The sequence below is a fragment of the Echinops telfairi genome, unplaced genomic scaffold (genome assembly GCF_000313985.2).
Source record: "Echinops telfairi isolate 266 unplaced genomic scaffold, ASM31398v2 ScPeMD7_7420;HRSCAF=8458, whole genome shotgun sequence".
Taxonomy (NCBI): domain Eukaryota; kingdom Metazoa; phylum Chordata; class Mammalia; order Afrosoricida; family Tenrecidae; genus Echinops; species Echinops telfairi.
This window is the reverse complement of record NW_022111320.1, coordinates 18882338-18892246: the sequence shown is the minus strand read 5'-3', so window position 1 is coordinate 18892246 and position 9909 is coordinate 18882338. Positions and strand designations below refer to the sequence as shown.

Genomic DNA, 9909 nt, shown 5'->3' with positions numbered 1-9909 from the left:
CACATCAATTGTGTAAAGCGCATTTGTACATCGTTTCTCAAAACATTTTCTCTCCCTTTTATTCATTTTTTATAACAATGTTTTCCTGCACTTTGATTATGACATCCTATCATGTATTTTTGTTATGTTAGTCTTCTTATGTTTCATTAGGCATCTTAGATCTGTGGGTGGATACATTTTGTTCCTTCCTTTGTCTCTTTGGGGACTTAGGTATATATTAGACCACTTGATAATGACTAGCAAGTCACTAAGGCTATATTAATTATTTCAGTCGTTTTTCTTTCTATGCTTCATGTGCTGTTCCCATGTCTGTCATCAAGGTCACGGATCTTTGTTTTCTGTAGCGTGCAATCTGCTGTTAAGCCCATCCAGTGGACTTTAAAATGGAAAGTGGTGTATTTTTCTTCTTTGGGAAAAGTTCCATTTGAGGCTTTAAAAATATGTGGTGGCTTCAAAGTTTGTGGGGAAATTCCTTATTTTTAATGCCATTTTTCTATGGACTTTTGAAATCCCCCTCATATATTTATTTTCTTGTCTTCTTGTGCTCATGAGTGAAGCCCTGGTGGCAGTAGTGTCTGCTGCTAATCACAAGGTCAGCAATTCCAAACCACCAGCTGCTTCCACGGGAGAAAGACAAGGCTTTCTGCTCCAGTGAAGGGATGTAGCCTTGGAAACTCGGAGGGACAGTTAGCCCTGGTCCTTAGAGGATCACTGTGAGTCAGAAACAGCTAGCTCAGTGGCAGTGAGTGTTTTGTTCATGCTTTAGTTTATATTTGTGTTTTTTGGTATTCATGGGAGATTGGTTCCAGGAGTCTTGAAATCCATAGGTGTTCAAATTCTTTACATAAAATCGTGTAGTACTTGCAGCCAACATGTGCATTTCTTTGTTTATATTATATCATCTCTGGATTACTTGTAATACCAAATGCAATGTAAATGCTATGTAAGAAGCACTTTATGCTCCCTTGTAGCATATGAGGGATTGCTGTAGCTACTTAATTGCTTCCCCCACACCCTCTCCCAAATATTTTCAATCCACCATTGGCTGAAAGAGCCCTTGTAATATAATCATTTTGCAATGGGCTGCTAAGCAGAAGGCCAGTGGTTTGAACCCACCAGCCACTCCGGGGGTTAAAGATGAGGCTTTCTATTCCCTGAAAGAGTTCCAGTCTTAGAAACGTACAGGGGCAGTTCTCTCCCCAATGACCACAGTGTCATTGGTGGCAGCGAGTTCAGTTTAAGTTGGTTGAATCCATGGATGCAGGACCAGTGGTCCACAGTGCATATATATAGTCGTTCTTTTGACGGACCTGTCTGTTAATTCCAGTATCCGTTGTTTGGGGATCGGCCTCTATTTTGCCTCAGTAGGGGTCACATTTTCCTGCTTCCTTCTATGTGTAGTGATTTTAATAGAGTGGATAATAAACATCGAAAGCTTTTCTTTAGGATTTTCCTGAAAGCCAGTCGGGTTACTTGCAGGTGAGCTTATCATTGTGAGGCTTTTAAAGCTCTTTGGGGGAAATTTCCAACTTGACTGGAATCTAAAACTAATTTAATGCCTCCTAGAAGGGATTGAGCTTCCAGGTTCTTTACAAGGCGGTCACATCTTCAGCTCGATCGCTCTACCACAGACGAAGGAAACTCATGCCCGGTAATTATTCATGTGTAGTTGATCTCTCCTCAAAAGCTTTTCTTGTGCAGGAACGGGGAATTTCACCTTACAGACACACTGATGAGTAAAATACACAGAGAACCACAGCCTTCTCTCCCTGCTTGGCTTGTTTTCTCTTGAATTCAGCCCCCAAGTCCCCGTTGCCCAAAGGGAGCCCCGAGTCTTCGGCTCAGCAAGATGCTCCTTCCTTTCCCAGTGCTGCGACTTGGAAACTACGTCACGCCTGGGATCTGGCATAATAATAGGGCTTCTCCACGGGGTCACTGCTGAATTGCCTGTGTTCCGTATATTTTATTTCAATTTTCTAGTTGTTTATGGTGGGAAAGCTATTTCTGGAACCCTTCATCTTTTCTAGGCAGAAATCCCTCTCGCAACAATGTTAAAGGCATTGGATTCACGTGGCTGATGAGGCTGATGAAAAGACATTGGAGGAAGCAGCGTGGAAGATGAGGTGGGAACATCCGAGGGCAGTTGGAGGCACATGGGAAATAAAGGCAAAGGACAGCACCTTTGTGAGGGCCAGCTCCTCCACCCGCTTCTCCCGAGAGTTAGTGAGAGCGCGTTTTCCTCTGTGCGCCGGGTCAGCTCGAAGGTCCTTCTGACCTAAATAATCTCTCTCTCTGTCTCATGCCTTGGGGATCAGTTCTTTTAAACTGTCTAATAATATCGTACTAGTTACCAAGATGAGTGAACAAACTTGATCTTTTTAGTGTTTACTGTTTCCTCTGTGGAGTTGTACAGGCTGTGGAACTTACTCTATGATGCACTGAGCATGGATGCTTTATAATTATTCTGAAAGCCAAGAATCCATAGCTAAAAGAAATGAGAAATGTATCTGAATGCAGCGACATGCAAATGTCTCCCCTTTACCACAGGCGTATTGCATTGCCACCAATTTATTTATTTTTAGAACTCTTGGTCTATGAATGTACATTTGTATTTCTTGATTTGGTGAAAGACAGTATACATTCAGTATACATGTCTGTATCTTACAGGATAAATATGTTTTTCCTATAGGGTAAATTAGAAAAGACAAAAAAATTTATTATTTTTTTCCTAGCTCATGTGCTGATTGAAGTGCTGTGTTTCGGGGTCCATTTATAAGCCGACAAACCAGGCAGTACATGTTTTGCATGGTTTCAGGCCATGTAAATTTTTCTAAATAAATGGTTGCCAATAAATAAATGGTTGCCAAGCCTCAAACAGTCACACTGACATTTTCCCAGTCCATGAAGCTTGCCACATGGACTACATATACGCATTCCTGACAGAACAAAATCATTGTCCCGCTGCCAAAATGAAATATGATTTTACAGTCGCTTCTAGAGCAGAGACATCCAACTGCGGTGCCACATAGACAGAGTCAGAGTAACAGTGTTTATTTTCTTACGTAGATCCAAACACATTTGCCTGATCTAGGAGAGGTATTTGCTCCATAGGCTAATTCATTGGCTGCAGAAACGCACATCTCTTCAAACAATCTGTCACCTTGTGGGGTGGGGAGGGGGGAGAAGAGAGAGAGAAAGAAAGAGAGAAAGAAGGATCTCTTCGGTACAGCTAATATTGTTCAAACTTACAGCGAGTCTGAAGGGGAGTGTGTCTTAGCAATCCCTTACTGATTTGGTTTTGCTTAAGAGCTGCAGGTGGGGCTCGCTGGACTAATCCTGTCCAGTTGTGGTTGGTCGCCCTGTCCCTCCAGGAAATTTATAATTCAGTGGTTATATCCCCCGAGTGTCTCTAAACCAATCTTTACAACGCTCAATTTGTATACTCTCTTGCCACTCAAATTAATCAAAACAAAGAAACAGCACACACACACACACACAACTCCAACAAAACAAAACAAAACAAAACAAAACAAAATAATAGATTTGAGGGGAAAAGGAAATTGAAGTTTAAATAGTGGCGCCTTTACAATAAATCAGACTATCTTTATGACGGCTGCCCTTTCCCTCTTAAAAACGACAACAGCCGCATCACATGTATAGATTGATGTACGTGTGTCTGTTGTTTTCAGAAACATTAAAAAAAACTTCTGTTTCCTTAAAAATGATGCTCTGGAAAGTTCATCTGCTTATTTTAAAATTTTTATTTCAAGGAGTATGGGAGATCAACTATTACTACCTGGACTTCAAGAATTGGACTTAAACATTTCATGTAAATTTTATATATATATGGACTTCAAGAATTGGACTTAAACATTTCGTGTAAATTATATATATATATTCTTCCTATTCTGCCTGCTTCTCGCTCCCCACCCTTGCCATTGTTCAATTCAGAATGTAATGCTGTTATTGGTGGCTTGATTGTCTATTCCTTGTGATTACAAATTACTTAAATTTATGCTAGCAGAATGCTTTTAAAGTATACTTCAGGCCAGCTGGGTTTTGTCGGCTTTTTAATTCTTTATTGAGCAGTTTTAGAGGAAAGGAGGGGAGAGGAACACAACGAGCTGGGTGGAGCTAAGGCTATACATCCCCCTCCTCCTAATGACCCTATCCTGCCAGAAGTCCAGTCACTGAGTTAGGAGATGCTCACAGAGGGGTGGGCTGTTGTCGCTGTTAGCCTCTGAGGAGTCTACCCCCCAACGCATGGCAACCGATGCACGGCGGAATGAAACCCCGTTCCATCCTGTGCCATCCCCGCGATCCACCGAACAAGACACATGAAAATCATACGTTTCAGAGATCTTCCTCTTAAAATAGGTCTGTATATCGGTTATAAGTGCATTCTGGGTGCCTCCAGTTCCAGATTCTACATGTGATATTTCTGTAACCTGAATGTGAAATCCATGCCCTCCTCTGCCCGTTGGGCTGTGGTGGTGTGCATGTTGCGTGATGCTGGAAGCAATGCCACGGGTGTTTCAAGTAACAACAGGGTGAATACTCGTGGTGAACAGCTTTCAGTTGAACTCCCAGCCCAAGAACAGAGTAGGAAGAAGGGAGAGGTGGTCCACATCAGAGGGATTAGCCACGGAAACCGTTAAGAGACACAAGGTTGGCTGATGCAGTCTTAGGAAACAAGCCCTGTATATTGGAAGGCATTAAACATATGGCTGGATGAGAGCAGCCTACTGGAAGAAGAGCTGACCCAAATGACAAGGATGGACTACAACTTTGGGGACCTTCATTTACTGAGGGGGCACCACTCAAAATGTGAAGAAGCGTCTCCCAAACCCCCTGTCACGGACTAGTGTCTGACTCATAGCAACCCTGTAGGACATTGCAGAACAACTCCTGAGGGTTTCCCAGGCTGTAACTCTTTATGGGAGTAGAAAGCCTTGTCTTACTCCTGCTCCATGTAGGCCCTCTACTTCTGTAAAGATTTCCAGTCTCTGAAACCCACAGAGGCAGTTCTACCCTGTCCCATAGGACCACTATGAGTCAGAAACTACCCCTTGACAGTGAGCAACAGCTGCAATCATCCATTAATAATAGGATCATGGTATGTACAAAGTATGAATCTGGAAAAAAATAGGAAATCGTCAAAAATGAAATGGAACACATATATATCAATGTCCTAGGCATTAGTGAATGGAAATGGCCTCGCATTGGCCAGTTTGAGTTGGACAGTCCTATGGTTTTACTATGCTGTGAATGGCATATCGAAAAGAATTGGTGTCGCTTTCAGCATCAAAAAGAATATTTTCCCAGAACAAAAAATCCCATCAATGTGAATGAGGGGGAGCATGGAGAGGAGACCCAAAGCCCATCTGTAGACAACTAGACAAATCCCTTACAGAAGGGTCACATGGAAAAGAAGAGCCAGTCAGGGTGCAGTGTAGCACTGATGATACATACAGCTTTCCTCTAATGCTTCCTCCACTATCATGACCCTAATTCTACCTTACAAATCCGGTTAGACCAGAGGATGTACACTGGTACAGATAAGAATTGGAAACACAGGTAATCCAGGACAGATAAACTCCTCAGGACCAATAATGAGGGTAGGTATACCAGAAAGGTAAAGGGAAGGTGAGGGGGGAAAAGGGGAAACCGATCACAATGATCTATATACAACCTCCTCCCAGGGGAACAGACAACAGAAAAGTGTGTGAAGGGAGACAGCGGATGGTGTAAGACCTGAAAAAAAAATTATCAAGGGTCATGAGGGAGGGAGGGTAGGGGAAGTGGAAAAATGAGCTGATACCAAGGGTTAAAGTAGAAAGTAAATGTTTGAAAATGATGATGTCAACATGTACAAATGTGCTTGACACAATGGATGGATGGATGGATCATGATAAGATCGGTACAAGCCCCAAATGAAATGATTTAAATTTTAAAAAGGGGAAAATAGAATATTTTATGGTCTATTCTCAAGTATAAATTTGTCTGTGATAGAACACTATCTATAGGCCTAGAAAGAAGTCTAGTTAGTACAACTATTACTCAAATATAAGTGCCAAACACTAAAGCTAATTATGAACAAATTGAAGAATTCCACCAGCTTCTTTATTCTGAAATTGACCAAACTAGCAATCAAAATGCATTGACAATTATGGGTCATTAGGATGCAGAAGTTGGAAATAAAGAGGAATGAATAGCTAGTGAAGCTGGAGATCACAAGAACAACACCTTATTAACTGCAAATACCTTATTTCCCCGACATCTTAAGCCCATTTCCATAGAAAATAAATCAACAATATCTTTGGGAATAGATGGCAGAGAAGCTCAATACGATCAGTCAAAACAAGGCCAGGGGCCAACTGTAGAAAAGACCACCAATTGATCTTATGTAAGTTCAGGTTGAAGTTGAAGAAAATTCAAAAAAATTCACAAGAGCCAAAATACAACCTTGAGTCTCTCTCTGTTGAATTTCCAGAACATCTGAAGAATAGATTTGAACCCTAGTGCCAGACAACCTGAAGCCCTGCAGGATGCCGTCAACAATGTTCGACGTGAAGAGAGCAAGAGGCCATTTAAAAAACAGGAAGGAAAGAAAAGAGGAAGTGGATGTCAGAAGAGACTGAAACTTGGTCTTGAACACAGTAGTAGCTAATGCTAATGGAAGAAATGAGGACTTGAAAGAGCTGAACACAAAATATCAAAGGGCAGTTTGAGAAGATAGAATATTGTAATGAAATGTTCAGAGACCTAAAGTTAGAAAGCAACAACAATAGGAAGAATGAGCTAACCATATCTCAGGCTGAAAGAATTGAAGGAAAACAAAACAAAAAAATCCAAGATTTGAGTTGAACTATTGCAGAATTCCATGGGCAAAATATTGAGTAATTTAGAAACCATCAAAAGAAGGTTTAAAGATACACAGACACTGTACCAAAAAGAACTGATTGGTATTTAGCCATTTCAAGAGGTAGGTCATGACCAAGAACTAGTGGCAGTGAAGGACGAATTCAAGCTGCACTGGAAGCATCAGTAAAAAACAAGGCTCCAGGGATTGAAGGAACACCAATTGAAATATTTTTAAAACCAGTTAAGCACTGGAAGTATTCACTCATCAATGCCAAGACATTTGGAATAGAGTTATGTGGCCAACCAAGTGAAGAGATCCACATTTTTGTCCCTTCCCAAGAAAGAAGGGCCAATAGAAGCAGAAATTATTAAATAATATAATTAATACCGCATGTAGATACAATTTTACTGAAGATAATTTTTAAAAATGTTTTCTGCAGTACAGTGACATGGAGTTCACAAAATCCCAGCTGGATTCACATGTCATTTTTCACTGCTGATATCAGACAGATCTTGGCAAAAAGAAGAGAACACAAGAAAGATGTTTACTTGTGTTCTATTGACTGTGAAAAGGCATTTGACTGTGTGGATCATAACAAACTATGGATACCAGAGAGAAGAATGAGAATTACAGAACACTTTGTTGTGATCATGCAGAACCTATACATAGACAAGGAGGCAGTCTCTTTAACAGAGCAAGGGGATGCTGCATGGTTTAACTCAGGAAAGGTGGGCATCAGGGTTCCCTCCTTTCATCATACCTTTAATCAGTCTGCATGTTGAGCAACTCAGTTAAGAAGCTGTACTGTAAAAAGAAGAATGAGTTGATGGAAGGCATATTAACACTATATGCTGCTGACACGACCTTAAGTGCTGACGGTCTTAAAGTGCTCAGTGATGAGAACTGAGGGCTGCAGCCTGCAGTAGGATCTTGCAACTCAAGATAATGAACACCAAACTCCTTACAATTATATCATATGCAACGTCATGGTAAACTGAGACAAGATTGAAATTATTAAAGAATTTCATGTTGCATACTTACCTGGCCGGGGAGATTCCATGATCACGAAGGTGGTTTTCCCAGGGTGCGGCTTATCCATTGCACTCCGGATGTGCTGACCCTGGCGATTTCCCCAAATGTGGGAAACTTGACTGCATAATTTGTGGTCGTGGGGGACTGCATTCGTGCTCTTCCCTTTAAAAAAAGAAAGAATGTCATTTTGCTTGGTTCTACAATCAATGCTCATGGAAGCAGCTGTCAAGACTTCAGGTGGCATGTTTCATTGGGCAAATCTGCTGCGCAAGAGTTCTTTAGAGTGTTGAAGAGAAAAGACACCCGTTTGAGGACTAAGGTGGGCCTCATCCCAGCCATGGACTTTTCAGCTGTCTTTTATGCATGGGAAAAGCAGAAAAAGAATAAGGAAAACTGGGAAAGAATTGATGCATTTGAATTATGGTGTTGGTGAAGAATATGGAAAGTACCATGGACTTCCAGAAATCCAATGAAATATGTCTTGGAAGAAATACAACCAGAATACTGCTTAGAATCAAGAATGGCAAGACTTCGTCTCATACTTTGGACATGTTATCAAGAGAGACTAGTCTCTGGGAAAGGCCATTATGCCTGCTAAAGTAGAGGGTCCGCAAAAAGAGGTGGATCCTCAAGAAGAAGTCCATTAGCGTCCATTAGCGTCCACCGCGATGGACTCAAACATAATAAGAACTGTGAGGATGGGGTAGGGCCAGGCAGTGTTTTATTCTGTTGCACGTAGGGTTGCTATGAGTTGGAATTAGCTCAACAGCACCTAACAACAAGGTGAACAACAAACAGCAACATTTGTTGAACCCACGATGCTGACACTTCTGTTGTCTGTGGTCACCAAATCCATTCCAACTCTTGGCTGTTCCGCGTGTCCAAGTGGACTTGCTCCGTAGAGATTTCAAGGCTGTGACCTTACAGAAGCTGGTTGTCAGGAGCCTCAGGGCTGGTGCAAACCAGCAGTCTTTTCAGCTAGTGGTTGAGTATTAAAGTGTTTACATATCCAGAGATGTCCAATAGTTATTACCTAGATATCTATATATATGCTGATGCAAATTTAAACTCTAAAGTTCAAGAGGGAAAGAATATCCTTTTCTTCTAGAAGTATATACACTGTTTTATGACAAAGGAAGAATTAGACTCACTGAAACTCTCCTTTGCTGCAGACTATCCTTTTGTTTTTAACAGTTTTGTTGAAACGTAATTCACCTATGTTTAAGTGTATTAAAGTGATGTGCATTCATTGCCCCAATTATAGAACACTTTTTCATTCTTGCATCCATTATTATTAGCTCCTCATTTCCCCCAGCATCCTCGGTCATAACCATAGGAAATCATTAAGCTAGTTTCTGTCTCTATAGATTTACCTATCAGATTACACTTTTAGAAGATAATGGAATACATCTTTAATTAAAAATTATCTTTATTCTTGTACGTGAAAGAGAGTTATTTGTACCTACGTAAGACTCCTGATAATTCCACATACTTTACACATTTGGGAAAAATACTACAGAGAAATGTCCTAATAAACCCCAACAACCATTAAAAAAAAAACCCAAATAAACACCCACGAAAATTAAAAATAAAATAAGGACCAAAAGAAGAGAGGAAGTCATAGTAAACCATGACCTTATGATATCTAAATGAAAAATAAGTAGACAATGCTAGAGAATGTGTTGTTTGAGGTGGGGTCAAGTAAGTTTAGACTCACAGCAACCTGCATGTAACAGAAGGAAACGCGCCGGGTCCTGTGTAATCCTCAGAGTTGTTGTTATGTTTGGGCCCATCATTAAAGCCACTGTGTCAATTCATGTACTTGAGGGTCTTCCTTTTTTTGCGGATCCTCTATTTTACCAAGCTTGAAATCTTTTTCCAGCATTGATGTGTAACAAATGTATATAAAGATCCTAGAAATTGAAAAGCATATTGCAATGAAAATTCTAATGGTGACAATCTGGAATTTAAAGAACAAAATCATCTCAAAAAACTGGAGAATTGTGGTAAGG

General features: G+C 40.7%; 1 non-coding gene across 1 annotated transcript; it reads left to right on the top strand.

Annotated features, from left to right (window-relative positions):
• Positions 1-7898: 7898 nt before the first annotated feature.
• On the top strand, positions 7899-8062 carry LOC115872202. Its single transcript, XR_004047734.1, has one exon. It is a non-coding gene; the product is annotated as a U1 spliceosomal RNA (small nuclear RNA).
• The last annotated feature ends 1847 nt before the right edge of the window (positions 8063-9909 follow it).